Raw genomic sequence first — 15,609 nt, 5'->3', positions numbered from 1 at the left:
AATAGTGATTCATTCAATCAACATACTTTTACAAACAAACCCACTTGCATCATGTAATCAAAACTAGTACCAACAAAAATATCTTACATAATTATTTTTTTAAATTGAGCTAAGATTTTGGAATTTTCCCACCCACACTTAAAAATCTACTTTGTCCCCAAAGTTAATTTAAAGGTAAGAGATAAAAATACTCCCCGAGGTCTATAGGCATAGCTAGTAACATGTTTTTATATTGAGAGGGTCTGGGAACCCCACACTCAGTCTTTTTCATGCTCCTTAGCTCAAGTTTATGGTACTCAGACTTCCTATTAACCTGTGGCTAAATAAAAAAACAACAACTACGTGAAGTAAAAACTACAAAACTAAAAAATAAAACATACATACTTAACTTGGGTTGCCTCCCAAGAAGTGCCTGATTTAGTATCACGGCACGACCCACTATGGCTTAACCATATTCCTTAATCTTTTTACTCCCCTTGGGGAGCTATTTTCTCATTTGTTTTTGACCTATTTAATTTGCACTCTCAAGGTCAATATCTTTTTCAACTTCAGCCTTTATTATGTTGGGAAGCAGTGGGTTCATCTTAGGTTGCTCAATCAGGTAGTCCAAAAAGGTTTTTTGTTAGCTAACTACCCTACACTCATCCCCCTCTATCACCAAAATCATGAACGCCCCAAGATGATTGAAACCTGTTTGTCTGCCTTAAATCAAGAACAATAAAGTCAGTAGGAATAATGAATTTACCAAACTTTATGAGGATGTCCCCTATTTTTCCTTTTGGACGAGTTATGATTCCATTTTCCAACTGTAGAAGCACGGAGGTCAGTCTAGGTTTTCCCAGACCCAATGTATTAAACAGAGATAAGGGCATCAAGTTGATACTTACCCCTAAATTATTCAGAGCATGGACCACTTCACTATTGCCAATCTGAATGAGGAGAGAGAACTTCCTCGATCTCTCAATTCTTAAGGATTTTCTATGTCATCGCAGTGCTACACTCTTCAGTGAGTGTTATCGCTCCTACATCCTGCAATTTCACTTTATTAGCAACCACATCCCTCAAGTACTTTGCGTACTTGGGCATAACCTGCAAAACATCTAACAAAGGTAAGTTAATGTGCAATTCTCTGAATGTGTCAAAGAACTTTTTGAAAATGGCATCCTCCTTTACTTTTATTTGCCTCTGAGGGAAGGGTAGGCGGAATTTACTTCTTTTTTTCTATAGCAACTTTTTCTTTCGAGTACTCAGACTTCTTTGATTTTTTATATACTTTGTCACTTACTTGCTCAGTCACCACATCAGCATCTACCTCTTCAGTTGCCTTTAGAGGTTCTTCTTAAAGCTCTTTACTACTCCTCAAGGTAATTTCCATAATTTGTTTTAGATTCTTTGTATCTACTAGCAGACCACCTTGAGGTCTAGTACTCAATGCTTATTGTAACTTCCCCAACTGCAACTCTAAGCTTCACTGGGACACTTTTCGATTTTTTAATTCTACTTGTTGATTTTTCATATCCGCAGCCATTTGTGCTTGACCAGCTAGAAGTTGCTTCAACATCTCTTCCACGTTGCTAGTTGACTGATTCCCTTGTGCTTGTGGTTGATGAATTTGTTGTTTTATATTCGACGGTTGAGTCTTCCACTTCATGTTATAGGCATGACCATAATTTGGTCTTTGAGAATTGCCCACATACATTACTGATTCTGGATTTGAAGCATATATGGCCGCTGAATGGCCACTATTTCCATAGACCTCACACCAACCATTATTTTATTGAACTGCATTGACTGCTGCAGTAGGCTGTGGAGCTCCAAATTTTAGGTTTCTAAACTGAGTATTTATCAAATTTTGTAATGCAGAAACCTGAGCCAATAAAGTGGTGAACTGGTCCATCTCTAATACACATGTAATTTTTTTATGACATTTCTAGCATCTAAATGCCATTCAGGATTTCCTTGTGATATGTGGTTCAATAATGTGTACCACTCATCATAATTCTATTCCAACACTTAACCACCTACGACTGAATCTAACAAAATCTTCTTATTGTGGTCAAGTTTTTCTATAGAAGTGTGAGCAATTACCTCATTAAACTGTTAGTGTGTAGATAATCCCAAAGCAAAGCCTTAAAGCATTCCTAAGCATGATAAAGATTTTCATCCAGCTTTTGCTTGAAACTCACTATCTTACTGTGAAGTCTCGTAGTCTTGATAGAAGGGAAATCTGATAAGGAATTTTTTGGCTAAGTCATCCATGATGTGATTGAGTTGGCTGGCTCCACATTCAACCACCTTTTTTCTTCCCCCAACAGTGAATGGGAAAAAAGTGTTAGCATAACATAATCTGTATTCACCCCATTTGAAATGAATGTATCAGTAAGCTCAATGAAATTTTGCAAGTGGACTTGTGGAAACTACACCATGTTCTGCTTTAACTCGAAATTCCCCCAACAACCGATCTTTGAATTTGTGAATTCAAGTTTGTCGGAAGTGGGAGTGCCATTTCCTTAACTATCCTTAGGGCTTCTTGTTGTTCAGACATTAGAACAGGATTCTCTTGGCCTTTTTGGATTTGCAGAATTAGGGGGAGAATGTTTGCTTCTTTACTGCGTTGATGGAAAAGTTTTTAGGTTCAGGGCTTGGTTTAACCAATTTCTTATCCCTTGCCATCTTACTTCTTTGAAAACCTATTTCCTGCAAATATAGAACCAATACCAAGCGTAAAAACACCAAATAAATATAAAAGATAAAACTAAAATAGATAATTTCCAAATTACAAGTCCCCGGCAACGGCGCCAAAAACTTGGTAGCATCTAAGCGCACACGTAAATGTACGTGGTCTTATCAAGTAGTAAAGTGGACTTCAAGAAGCCAAGTATCGATCCCACAGAGATTTGATTTAGAAATGATTCGATTCTAGTTTACAGTTTAGATAAATTTAGTCTGATAGTAACCAAAAAGAGTTTAGAATTTGTAAATTGTAGAAAAGTAAACAATACAAAAAGTAAAGATCTTGAAGCAATCAATAGGAGAAAAGCCTAGGGTTAAAGCACTTTGAACAATCATACTATGTATTGAAATTCATTCGTTAACTTGCTTATCTTGGTTGTTGATTAGTATGGTTAATTGCATGACCATGGTCTCCGGATCTCTAATCCTTTACCTAAGCTAAACCTTACAACTACATCATTGAGCGGTGATGTAATAGTCCACTTAAGTTATTTCAACTATCATTGTACGTGTGAATTAAGTAAGGCATCTAAGTACATACCTGTCCTAGGTCCTAAGTTCAATTATTTATTTTATAAAAGAATAAAAACCCAAACTTTGTTTATTCCCATGTTCTATCTCCCTATTCCCTCTCCCGAGTACACAAGGTTGACAATAGATGTATTCTAAGGGTTGCGGATCCTTAAAATAGTTATAACAAGAATAAACGAACAACCAATAATGATAAGAAAATCAAACGAACTCAATTAAAAATAATAATACTCATGTTCTTGGCTTTAACCCTGGAAAGAGGGCGTTTAGCCACGCATAGTCATAATCGTAATCACAAGGTTATAAGTAACGACTAAAAATATCAATGAACTAAATAAAAATAATAAAAACCTAAAGAAGAAGTTATAGCAGCCTATTGATCTCCAAAATATGTCCAAAGATAGTAAAAACGTACACAAGGTGTGTTATATAGTTAACCAAGACTTAGCCACGTGGGAGTTGGATTTCATGTTGAATTTTAGCCCTAAAATGGAGAATGTGATGCATGATTTATTCCATAAGAATGGGGCTTCTGGAATTCATCTTCATGAATTTGGTTAAGTGTTGATCATCCTTCTTTCTTTCACTTTCCTTGTGGTGTATTTCCCATGGAATTCCAAAATTTTCAACATCAAAATACCATCATATTCATCTCACAAAGATTCCTATACAATAACACACCACTAATTATCAATTTAAACAACACTATATCCATACCGATGAATCAAAACAAAAGCTAAGACTAGGCTAGCTCATGTTGATCTTCCACTTATTGTTCCCCATATACACTTAATCAAATTGAACTTTACACATCATCAATAAGTTATTCCATTAATAATCACATATTTAAATCATTTGGAACACATTAAACATGATAGAATCCATCAAGATAGACTAGACAAGCAACTAGCTCAAGCTAGAAAAACTAGTTTTCTCTATTGAACTCTAATTGACTCAATTAAGTACAAAATTGTTGGAAAACACTTGTAACCATTGCAAACATACCATTTGACACTTATATGCCCATTTATCTAACTATCAACCCATATAGCATACGAATCAATCCTCAAAACACGACTAAAAAGACTAGAATAGTGACACTAGAATGTATAAATACACCCAACATCAGTAACCACACACAGAGTAATTTACATTATCATACATCTTTTTAACAAAGTTTGAAAACAAAGAGGAAAAGATGTTAATCTTTCCTTTAACAAACTTAGAAAATAAAGATGTATTGAAGACACATACCTTCCGCGCGAATCCCAGGAGCAGAAAAAAATGTGGATACTTAGACTTCATGTCCTCTTCCGTTTCCTAAGTAGCTTCTTCCACCTTATGGTTCCGCCATAGAACCTTAACCGAAGCCACATTCTTGGTCCGCAATCGAAGAACTTGCGTATCTAATATCTCAACCGGGACCTCTTCAAAGACAGATAATCCAAATTACAGAATCCTTCCAAAGAAACAACCGAAGAAAGATCACTGATACATTTCCTCAACATAGAAACATGAAAGATCGGATGAACCAAAATTAAGCTAGATAGCAACTCCAACTCATAAGCAACAATACTAACTCTCCGTAAAATGTCATAAGGACCAACATATCGAGGACTGAGTGTCCCCTTTTATCCAAATCGCATCACTCCCTTCATGGGAGACACTTTGAGGAAAACCCTATCCCCGACCTCAAACTCCAAGTATCTACGCCTAACATCTGCATAGGACTTTTGGCAATTTTGGCAAGCTTTAAGCCTATCCTAAATCACCTTGACCTTCTCCATCGCTTGATAAACCAAATCCGAGCCAAACATGTCCGCCTCCCTAAGCTTAAACCAACCAATAGGAGATCTACACCTCCTACCATACAATGCCTTAAAAGGAGCCATACCAATACTCGAATAATAGCTATTGTTGTAAGTAAAATCCACCAACGATAAATGCTCAACCCGATTCCCACCATAGTTAATCACACGAGTCGGAAGCATAGCCTCCAATGTATGAATAGTTCTCTCCGCTTATCCATCCTACTGCAGATGAAAATCAGTACTTAGACTAACCTTAGTCCCCAACCCTTTCTGTAAATACCGCCAGAAGTGAGTTGTAAACTGTGTACCATGAATAGAAATAATTGAGACAGGTACCGCCAGAATACAACTTCACATAATCCTCCGCAGAAAAGGTAGTCCACACTAGCAAGAAGTCAACAGACTTAGCCAGCCTTTCCACAATGACCCAAATCGAATCAAACTGATTCCGAGATTGAGGAAGACTGGTAACGAAGTCCATATTGATCACTTCCCACTTCCATTCGAGCAAATCAGTTTCTTGATACAAGTTTCCCGGCCTCTTGTGCTCAACCTTAACCTATTAACACACCATACACTTGGCCACAAAATCAACCACATCCCTTTTCATGCTATTCTACCAATAGGTCTCCTTGAGATCATGATACATCTTAGTCGATCTGGGATGATCAACATAGCGCGAATCAATTTCCTTATCCAAAACCCTTTATTGCAACCCATTAATATTAGGAACACACAACCTTCCTTGGTATCATAAGGTACCATCTCCACTGATCTCAAAGACCGCCACCTTTCGCCTACCAACGTCACTCTTGATTTTCACAAAGACAGAATCTAATACTTGTTTCTCCTTAATCTCTACACCAAGAGAAGACCGAACCACTTCTTGCACAATTACACATCATCTTTAGAGTCAAAATGGTAAACTCCAAGTTTGGCCAAATGGTGATTATCCTTCACCAATTCCCGCTTTTATTCCTTCACATGAGCCAAAATCTCCATTGATAACCTGCTAAGAGCATCAGCAACCACATTAGCCTTACCTGGGTGGTAGTGAAGACTCAAGTCATAATCCTTGAGAAGCTCAAGCTATCTTCTCTTCCTGAGATTAAGCTCTCTCTGAGTGAACGTACTAGATACTCTTGTGATTAGAAAAGATATCCATGTGAACACCATACAGATAATACCGCCATATTTTTAAAGAAAACACAACCACCAACGACCTCAAATCATGAGTACGATAATTCCTCTCATGTTCCTTTAATTACATAGAAGCATAGGCAATCACCTTCCCATACTGCATCAAAACACAACCAAGCCCTACCCGATATGCATCACAATAAACTAAAAAACCATCATTGCCTTCCGGCAAGGTCAAAATTAGAGCTGAAGTCAACTTACCCTTTAATATCTCAAAACTTCCTTTACAAGCATCCGACCAAGAAAACTTAACCTTCTTATGAGTCAACTTATTCAAACGAGAAACTATCAAAGAAAAGATTTCCCAAACCACCTATATTACTTGGCTAAACCTAAGAATCTCTAAATATCAGATGGAGTCGTAGGCCTAGGACACCTTTTTACCACAACAACATTCTGTGGATCCACCATGATCCCTTCACTAGAAATAATATGACCTAAGAAAGTCATAGATTTCAACTAAAACTCACACTTAGAGAACTTGACATATAACTACCGTTCCTTTAAGGTCTGCAACACCACACAGAGGTGATTAGCATGATCCACCTCGCTCTTTGAATAAACTAAAATGTCATCAATAAACACAATGATGAAGTGATCTAAATACTACTTAAACACCCTATTCATCAAGTCCATAAATACCGTCGGAGCATTAGTCAACCTAAATGATATCACCAAGAACTCAAAATGCCCATACCAAGTACGAAAAGCTATTTTAGGGACATCCACCTCCCCAATCTTAAGCTGATGGTACCTAGATCGAAGATCTATCTTAGAAAAGATAATTCAAAAATACCTATGGAAACTCATTAACCACAGGGACCAAAGACAAAGAAGGACCATTTGAGTTAGCATCTTTAACCCAGACCAAGTGATAAAGACAACCCTTGGAGATTAACCTCCGAGCTCTAAGATAATAACTAAACCTTCCCCTAGGAGCTAAGGAACTACCTTCCCATTCTATAATTGTTTCACCAGGGAACTTAAAGATAACCTTATGGGTCCAACAATCCAAAGATGCGTAACAAGAATACAACCAATCCACACTTAGAATTACATCAAAATCTACCATATCCAGCACAAACAAATTCATCAAGGTCTGCTTGCTACCAATAGATACCACACATACCTTATAGACTCTTTTAGCAATAATTGAGTCACCTACTATATAGAAATAGAAAAAAAGATCCAAAATGACTTCTGAATCAAAACAAAAATACAGCCAAATATCGAGTCACATAAAAAAGAGTGGACCACATATCAAGTAAATAATATACATCACAAGAGAAAAGTTGTAACATACCAGTAACGGCATCAGGTGATGCCTCAAATTCCTGTTGAGACACCAAAGCATACAACCTGTTCCGACCAATACTAAAACCAGGAGTAGTAACAGAAGCATTTGTCACACCACCAGGTGCAAGAGCAGAAGATAAAGCCATAGGAATCTTAGTCGCCCCTGTAGCATCCTTATTAATTGGAAAATCCCTGAGTCGATGGTCTGCCTGGCCGCACTTGAAGCATTTGTCCCTTTTTTCCTTGTAATAATCTCGATGAGGACAGCCACAAAATCTACAAGGAGGGCATGAAGAAACTAACTGACCTCTGATCACCAGAGATTGGACAACCTATGCGCGAGAATTATCAGCACCTTGATGACGTCTGTCTCCCAACTGGTAAGGAGCACTAGCAGAAAAAGAGCTAGAACTCCCCCATTTTTTTGCCACTTACCACCATATCTACCACCCTGAGACTGAGCACCTCCCTGATCAGAATACTTGTTCCTCTTTTCCTACCTAACCCCAAACTCTTCCTGCCTTCTCTTCTCATTCTCAACTTTCTACATATGAACAATTAACCTTGAGATATCCATATCATTAATCAGCAAAGTGGTCTTGCTCTTCAAAATCAAATCTTTATTAAACCTAGAAGCAAACTTTCTTATTCTCGGCCTTATATCAGCCACCAAGTTAGGATCATACCTTGATAGATGATGGAACTTTAAAGCATATTTCTTTATTAACATCCTTCCCTACTTGAGGTTCACAAACTTCTCCATCTTAGCTTCTGTCAACTCTTGAGGAAAGAACCAATCTAAGAAAGTATTAGAAAAGGCCTTCCATAACCCTTTCTCTTTGATATCACCTCTATCTCTATCCCACACCTCATACCACTGATAAGCAACATCCTTGAGATAATAAGCTGCATGGTTAACCCCTTCTATATTAGTAGCCTACATCACCCGAAAGATTATTTCTATCTCGTACAAGAAGCCCTATGGATCCTTCTCCACTTTTACTCTAGTAAAAGTAGGAGGACCTATCTTCATAAATTGACCAACCTAGTGGCCTCGGAAAACAAAGCACCAGCCGCACTCTACTCAGCCTGAGTAGCAACCAGTTGGGTAATAATATAAATAGACTGATGAAATATTGTGTTCATCACGTTGCCCTAAGAGACCTGAGGAGAACTAGCCGGGATAGAAAGAACTCTAACACCATCAAGAATAGGACCATGGCATTAAAGATGTACTCCAAACATAGGACATACCCCTTCAAAATTACCCCTAGATGGGATAGAAGAATTTTCCTATGTTTAAGATCTAAGAAGCATGATCTGACAGACGAGCAAATAAGGATTAGAGAAGATTTCAGGATAGAGAATCCTATCTTAAGGATAGAATACCAAGAAACTAAAACATTCCTAAATGCCTTTTAGTCTCTCTCTTATGAGTATGGTACACTTAACACCCCTAAAAGAGACTCTACTCAACATGGCTTTGTGGACTCCTAAGAGACCATGAACCTAGGTTTTAATACCAACTTGACACGACCTGACCATGGGCCTTATCGTAATAGGCATCCCAATTCCAACCAAGACCAGGACCACCCCCTGTTACCCAACTTAACCACTTATATCCACCCTTAGATAGGCTAAATTTTGAGTATATAACAAGATAGCATAAATGTTTTCATGAAAACTTTGGGACAGGGTCACAACCGTGACTAACCCAACTGAGTCCACCCATTCCAAACCAACCATCCGACCATACCAAGCAAAATCAAGGCCATAAACTAGGCCATAAAAAAAGAGAATACCAAAACATAATGTGATAATCAATCCCAAAATATAATATGATAGAACAGTGAGAAATCCTATAATGTGGTGTCATCCCACCAGCCTATTCCAATTCCAAGGCCAACACCAATATCAATCTTGCCCATACCAATCCCAAAAGTACCACAAATCCTCTATCAAAAAGATTCAACAAATTCATTGGCACATGCCTCCAACCATGGCCAAAACCAATATCCAAAATAAAGTCAAAGCATCTAACAATATCCATAACATAAAATGATACCTTCTGAAAGGATGTAAGCTCACTACTTCTGTCCAAATGCTGATACCAAATTTATGTCCTAAATAGGAGGAGTAGAATAGTTAGTTCCTACATAGCATGGGTATACAACCGCCAGTAGACGGGTTAGCGAGTGACCACTAGCATGAATCTAAGGATAAGGATAAAATAATGCCAAATATAAAACTAAGTAAAAACATCCAAATGCACACAACCATACATATATATTTAACCATGCTGGGAAAGGGTATTCGGGTTTAACATGTATTTAAATCCTTTACCTGAGTTGTGTAGCTTGGCCTTCCTAAACTATCAATAGGCTATGTAGGTTCAGTTCCCCCTGCTAAAAGGCCCCAGTGCGTGTAGCTGTACGACCAGGGATGTATCCTATGGGATGACTAGTACATATCCAAATAGTATCACATCATGCACACGGTCCACTAAGACCAATCTTTATATCCGCAAATACGAGTTTCCAATTTTGGTCCCCCCAGGATCGCCACCTTCTACAGCTTTGCTACATACCCCACCATTAATACCTAGTTAAAACCATTTCCAAATGACTAACCAATCCATTTACCATTTTATAACCAAGTTCAATATTAGTGGTATTATCATACCACCCCTTACTTGCAAGTAATATCCATAGCCAAATCATTTAGGTTAAGGGGATTTCAAGTGCCTTTTCATATACCCTATTAAACCACTTAGGAGACTTCCATGTTCCCCATAAGCATAATTATTTAGCCTTTAGGCTTTTCAAAATATTTAAACTATGCATAATTCCTTTACCAAGTTTAAAACATGCAAGAGTATGATTAAAAGAAGTGAATGCAATGAACATGTCTGTATAAGCATTTTATCAAACACCTTGGGGGCATAATATAACTAAAACCAATTTCAAATACCATTAAACAATTACCATGAAATCTAATTGTCCAAAACCACCATTTAAAACTATAGGAAACCATAACCAAACATTTAATACCAAAACCCCCAAATAATAGTCGAAAGACATAATCATGAAACAGTAAAACAATGAAATCATTCATATAAACCATTCCTTTAGTTGAACTTACAATGAGGGAAGAGAATCATGCCTTATAACGAAGAATTGATGGAAAGAAATCATCAAGACAAGCCCCAAAGCAATCCTCAAGAAGAAACCCTAGCCTTCTTGCCCCAAAAGCTCTTAAAAAATTATAAAGTTTTTCAGAAAAATAATAGAATACTAGGGTAAATAACCTCCTAAGTGTATTAGAAGTCGTGGATCCTAATTAGGGTAAGTAGGGAAATATCCAGAATACCTCCACTTAAATCTCTTTAAATCCCAACACAAGGATATGACTGACTCATATGACTCGTACCCTCCCAATATGATTGATACCCACCACTCGTATCCAATCCTCAAATCTTAGATCAAACACCGTCCAATATACGACTCATCCAACCAAGTTGTAACCACAACATATGATCCGTACCCATGATCTGTGTCACTGGTAAAATGAAATACCTGGAGGATCAAACATTGTCCACCATACGAGTCCCTGATATGACTCGTACCAAGCCCTAAGACTCATACCCCCAAGTCATACCCATTCCAGTGACCAAAACTATCTGACCAACTAACACTGGTCAGCATACGATAAGACCATACCACTCTTGCCCCAACATATGGCTTATACCCATGAGTCGCATTGAGTCCGAAGAATGGAAATTCTTAAAAATTTTCTAAGGGACAAAACCCAAGATGTTTCAGACATACTTATCTGACCTTAGGTCACTAGGAGCTTGCCGGATTGGCTTATTTAAGCCAAGATCATTTTAAAGAAATTTTTAATGTATGATTAAAATAAAAAATTACTTAGAAGTACCAGGTTTATGTCAAAATGTTAAAAATAAGTCATAAGTAAAAAAATTCTAATTTATTCCTTTTCGATTATAAGTTAAAAGCCAATCCAAATAGGTTGTAAGAGATTTAAGTTAATAGAAGAGTAAATAACAGTTGATTTATGAATGTTTTGGGGAATTACATAAGCGCAGTACCTTCACTATTTCTCCATGATTTGGAAAATAAGGGGACAAAAAAACCTCAAAATTTATAATACAATTGATGTTAGCCTCCTATATTTAAGTTTTAATAATGACAAACTAATGAGTGGACTTTTGCAGGATATTGGAAGATCACTAATAATGGAAGGAAATCTCATACAAAGATATTAATAATCAAAGAAGGCTAATTCAACATGGAAGTAAGCAAAAGAGTCGGCTCTAAAAATGAAAGGGTGTCCAATCATGAAGATCCACGGCCACGGCATTTAAAGAGTACGGCAAGTAAATCAATCAAGCATTTGAATAAAAGAAAAAGGATCACAGTCCTAAAATCATGTCAAATCAAATCAATCAATACTTATATCAAAAGGAAGGAAGACCACAACCTATACATGGACATATCAGATATGGACATGTATAGCTGTGGAAGTTGCACCACATATGGATATATCTGAAATGGACATACCTTATGGTGCCATCCCTTAATAAAGAAATTAATTAGAATCCTTAATTTAGAATAAATCTCTTAGGTTTTCTTTCAAGAAAAAACAATAGAGGAAGCTAGAAACTATAAGAGAAGAGACAAAAGAAAGAAGCACGCACGGTACTTCAAGGACAAACCTCAAAATGCCTCAATCTTAGTATCACAAAGCTTTGTAATCTTTAGATTAAATTGTTATATAAAGAATAGGATTGAGTCAACCTTGTAATACATACAGAAGCTATATCATAAGATCTGAAAAAAATAAGTATTTGGAACTTTTTTCTCATTATTGTACTCGAGCCAACATTGAAAGATCTAAGGTAATGTTAAAACCCAAGGGGACTAGAAGTAGGTATCACATTGGTGTTCAGGACTTGGATAAATCTTCGTGTTCATTACTTTAAATTCAATTATTTATTTATGTGTTTGTTTCAAATCTAATCTATTTTCTAAAGTATATAATTCTGCAGGCAAGTTGACTATGAGGAGCCAATAGTCGGCTCATAGGAAATTTTCAATTCACGCCCCCCCCCCCCCCTCTTGAATTTCAATTGGTATCAGAGAAGGTCTCACCAACAGTGTTGCTTAACTGCACATGAGCAAAGATCAAATGGCAAACTATTAAATTCTCGGTGTTCTTCTTCATGATGGTCACTCTTCTGCAAGACCACCATATTTTAATGGACAACACTACTCTTACTGGAAAAATAGATTTAAAATACTTGTCAGATCAAATGAATTCCATGAATGGTTAAAGTCAATAAGAAGGGATCAAAGTCGATCCTAGGACTCAAAGACAAGCAAAAGGACAAAGACAAAGAATCAAGCAGTATTGATGTAAAAGACCTTGAAAACTTTGAGGTCACCAAAGAATAATAAGAGGTAATTCACTCTAATGCACGAGCTATAAGTTTACTTCTTTGAGCTAGTTAGTAGAGAAGAATACGACAAGAAATCAACCTATGAGACAGCAAAACAAATGTGGGACAAATTGGAGGTGACATATGAAGAAACCACAAAGGTTAAAAAAACAAAAATTGTTGCCCTGGTCAATGAATATGAGTTGTTCAAAATAGAAGAGAATGAGAACATTGAAATAATGTTTGTTAGATTCATCAAGATCATATGCAAACCAAAATCACTAAGGATGATCTATCCGCATATCCTGCAAGTCCAGAAGCTGGTCCAAAGTCTTTCAAGAATTTAGGAAACCAAGGCTGCTATTTTGGAAGACAGAGATCTTCATAACATGACATATGATGAACTACGAGGTAACCTCATTGCATATGAATGAAATTATATCAACGGGTACCACAAAGAGGAAAAGAAGAAACCAATAGCCTTCAACTTTGTACCAACTAAAGAAGAGAACATTCTGGAAGATTCCAATAGCAAAGGAATGGATCTCATAAGTCATGGAGTGAGGCATATCAAGAGATAAAGACAACAAAGATCCCCAGGAGGCAAAAATAATGACTGCACTAGAAACAATAATTGTTGTTATAACTGTGGAAGGTCTGATCACTTCAAACAAAACTATACAGAATTAAGAAGAAGACTATCCAGGAAAAATCAAAATTTTGGAGCGCGGAGAATAAAGGTGAAACAAATGAAGAAATAAAGGCCGCCAATATGTGTTTCATAGAAAAAGGTGAATCTAGCGAGGTAAGTCTACACAACTGTAATAACTGCAATATCCTTGAATCTAATTTAGATATGATAATAAATGAGCTTCAAAAGGTTATAAACTAATATATTAAACTCGTTCAAGAGAAGAAAAGTTGTGAAGCATTATTTAAAAGAGAACTCGAAGAGGAACGAAGAAACTGTCAAATAGAAATTGATGCATGTCAAATTGAAATTGACTTACTTATTGAAGAGCTTGATGATGTAAAAATACAGTTGAGTAGCTTTAAGAAATCACCAATTCACGATTTCATGAGATCAAAATCTTTTAAAAACGACTTAAGTTCCTTATCAAGATCATTTAAATCAGCCAAGACCTCTTTCTTCTCTCGAGGACCTATCTATTTTATCTGTGGACAGAAAGGGAATAAATCCTACAACTGCAGAAACAAGCCTAAAAGTATATGGGATTGGAAGCCTAAAGGAAACACCTTTAACCTGCAAGGACACAAAACCACTTGGGTAATTAAACAAAATTAATTTTCTTATTTTATAGGAACATGCCCGCAAAAGCTATAAAAAGGAAAGGTGGGTCATTGATAGAGGATGTTCCAGACACATGACCAAAAGAAAAGAATTATTTTTGTTTTAAATAAAGTAGATGGGGGATCAGTCAGATTTGATGACAACGCCAGAGGCAACGTCATCGGAGTTGGCTCAGTAAAGCTCAACTCGTCATGTGAGTTTACTAAAGTGTATTTGGTAGATGGCCTCAAGCATAACCTAATCAACATCAATCAGTTGTATGACGCCTGATTTAGAGTCTCTTTCAAAGATGAAAGTTGCTCCATCAAACATAATAAAGAGACATCTTTTTTATCAGTGAACGCATTGATAATATTTATGTCTTAAATAGTCCTGACTTTTCCAACTTAACCTGCCTCACTATGCAAACCAATGGTACTTGGTTGTGGCATAGAAATCTTAGGCGTGATAGTATGCATATCATTGAAAAATTATCCAGATTGGAATTGGTGAAAGGTCTTCCAAAACTCAAGTTGGAAAAAGATCACATATGTGATGCTTGCCACTAGAGTAAATAGACCCAGACATTATTCAAAGTCAAATACATTATGTCTACCACCAAACCTCTTCAAACAATTCATATGGATTTGTTAGGCCCCACCAAGACTGTAAGTATTGGTGGAAAGAGATATGTTTTTATTATAGTTGATGATTACTCATGTTTTACTTAGGTAATATTTCTAGCTCATAAACATGAGGTATTCACAAACTTTGAGATCTTTAGCAGACAGGTACAAAGAAAAGCTGGACATTTAATCACTTATGTTCACAATGATCACAAAGGAGAATTTGAAAACAAAATATTTGATGAGTACTGTGCTCAAAATAGGTACTCTTAGAATGGGAACTCTTAGAACTTCTCATCACCTTGACCACCTCAGCAAAATGGTGTAGTAGAGCGAAAGACTCGGTCTCTCCAGGAAATTGCTAGGATCATGTTGTTAAACATAATATCCCAAATCACTTTTGGGTAGAAGTAGTAAGCACAACATTCTACATCATCAATAGATGTCTGATCAGACCTACTTTAAAAAAGATGCCTTATGAACTCTAAAGAGAAAATAAGCCCAACATCAGCTACTTCTATTATTTTGGATGCAAATGCTTTATCCACAATAATGGAAAGAATAACTTAGAAAAATTTGATATACAAAGTGATAATGGTATTTTCATTGGGTATTCTCCCACTAGTTGTGCTTACAGAGCTTACAATAAAATAACTTTATGTG

Source organism: Capsicum annuum, chromosome 11 (assembly GCF_002878395.1).
Source record: "Capsicum annuum cultivar UCD-10X-F1 chromosome 11, UCD10Xv1.1, whole genome shotgun sequence".
Lineage (NCBI taxonomy): Eukaryota > Viridiplantae > Streptophyta > Magnoliopsida > Solanales > Solanaceae > Capsicum > Capsicum annuum.
This window is presented reverse-complemented; position numbering follows the sequence as displayed.